Genomic DNA, 2691 nt, shown 5'->3' with positions numbered 1-2691 from the left:
ACAGTAATTCCTAATCAAGAAAAATACTATTAGCAATATTAAGTACACTGATGATGACGCGGTGCACGTTATGCTACACATACATACCTTTTTAGCAGCGATGGACACACACACACTCACGAGAGGAGGGAGGGAGAGAGGACCCCTGGCAGCCACCAGCATTTACCTGTGATCACACTAGCATTAGCCACCGGATAGCATCAACCATACCGCAGAGAGAGAGGACACCTACCACAGACACACGCAGCAGCGCATACAGGGGGGGCCGGAGCAGCACACAGGCAGTCGCCCTACAAAACAACACCAATGCCTTAAGCACATTGAGAGACACAACAACCAGCGAGGTGAAGCAGCATGCAGTCATACCTGTCAGATCAAATGACCACTGACCCGGAAGTGACAGAGGTGACGGAGGCGCAAAGGAAGAACTGGTGGGTGAACTGCCGCTTTTATACTGGCCCACCTCATCAGCGGCCACCAGCGGCGCTCATTATAAACAGTGGCAAATCACAAAGGATAAACACCTCTATGCTGCTACATAAGTAATCAAACATCTCACCCTGTAACTGTTCCAGGGATGGTCCCTCATAGGGACCTCTTAAGTACGGTATCGGCATAGGCCGGCCCGTAAGCATTTCATGCGGTGTTAAATGCGTGATTCGGCTAGCTTGTGAGCGCATAGACATTAGTGCAAGTTGTAAAGCATCCACCCAGTTAAGCTTGTTTCTGCTGTCTGCTACTATTTTGGCTATTTTGGCTTTCAGAATACCATTTGCCCTTTCTACTGCCCCCTGTGACTGGGGATGATAGACGCAGCCAAACTTTTGTTTAATTCCCAATTGTTTCAGCGTCTCTTGTATGACATTAGACACAAAATGGCTACCGTTGTCTGATGATATGGTATCTGGCATCCCAAATCTTGGGAAGACTTCTTGGCACAAAAATTTTGCAACTGTTCTGTGATCTGATTTTGCCATTGCTTTTGCCTCCACCCATCTGCTAAATCTACATATGACCACCAAAACATATCTCATTCCCCTTACTCTCGACTGTGGTCTCATGTCTATGTAGTCTAGCATGAGGTGTCTAAATGGACCATCTGGGGGTGGTATATGTGCCAATGGGGCTGTAAAAACTTTCCTGATGTTATATTCTGCGCAGATGTCACATTCATTTAGTACTCTATCTACTGTGGCCGCCATAAATGATGACCACCATACTGCTTGTAGTTTTCTTAGGATCTCCCCCCTTGCGCAATGGTCACTACCATGCACCCAGATTATTGCATGTCTTATCAACAAGGTTGGTAATACAAAATGACCGTGAGCATCTAACCAGATGCCATGCAATGGGCCTGGTCTCATGTTCTTTATAGCCCCTCGTTTTACCCATAAGCACCTCTCGGCCTCCTCTACTCTATCTTGAGCGGCTTTGAGTGAAGGCAGGGAGGTGAGGGATTCACAGTCCTCTATGGTTAATATGGGTGCCATTACTGCCCCTATGGCTGCCTGTTTAGCTGCTTCATCAGCAAGGTTGTTTCCCTTGGCTACCAAAGAGTCAGTTTTTTGATGAGCTGGACATGTGATGACTGCTAGAGCTGTGGGAAGAAGCATGGCTTGGAATAAATCAAGAATGGCAGCTCCATGAGTTACAGGAGTGCCGTCAGCTCTATGAAACCCTCTTTGTTTCCATATGTTAGCATGAACATGGCATACACCATAGGCGTATGCTGAATCTGTGTACACATTTAGTGACTTCCCTTCCGCTAATTTGCATGCTGCTGTTAAAGCTTTTATCTCTGCGAGCTGGGCTGAACAGGGCTGAGCAAGTTTATATGATTCTACTGTCATGAAACTGTGATCGTTATTGTCAAGTTGAACAATACCGTACCCTGCATGGCTGCCAGTGGCATCACGAAAGCATGAACCATCTATAAACAGTGTAAGATCGGCTGGAATTGGTTGATTATGCAAATCTTCTCTGGCACGCATAAATTTGTCTGTGTCATGAATACAATCATGTGGAGTACCTTCAGTGGGTAACATCAGTTTTGTGGTGGGGTTAATGGTGGTGCAGCGCTGAATGTTAAGTTCAGGGGCTGACAGGATTACCTCATAGCCCGTGCATCTGCCTTGGGTCAAAACGAAGCGTGACTCGTCAGTAGTGCATGGAGTTGGTGGGAAGTGTACAACGTCACAGAGTGTCCCATGGTTAGTGATGATGCTTTCTGAAAGGCAAAAACAGCTGCTGCCAATCCCTGGTAGCAGGGTGGCAGACCAGCCTCTATGTTATCAATCTTGGTACTGTAATATGCTAATGGCTGTTTACCTGTGGGTGTGTCTTGCATCAGGACAGCACATGCAAAGCCTGATTTTTCTGCAACATAGAGATGAAAAGGTTTAGCATAATTAGGAGTACCTAATGCAGGGGCTGACTGCATGTCTGCTTTCAGCGCCTGGAACGCACCCTCTGCTTCCTCTGTCCATGTCAACTGTGCTGCATTATTTGTTTGTCCTGCTGCTCTTATCAGAGCCCTGAGGGGAGCGGTTTTTATAGCATAGTCACAAATCCATGGCCTGCTGTAACCTGTCATGCCCAGAAAAGACAACATCTGGCCCACTGTTTGTGGCTGAGGGGCCTTGATTACTGCTTCTAACTGGGATGGTGCAATACACCTTTTGTCCCCACATA

Source organism: Epinephelus lanceolatus, chromosome 23 (genome assembly GCF_041903045.1).
Source record: "Epinephelus lanceolatus isolate andai-2023 chromosome 23, ASM4190304v1, whole genome shotgun sequence".
NCBI lineage: Eukaryota > Metazoa > Chordata > Actinopteri > Perciformes > Serranidae > Epinephelus > Epinephelus lanceolatus.
The sequence above is the reverse complement of the archived record's forward strand: the minus strand, read 5'-3'. Positions refer to the sequence as shown.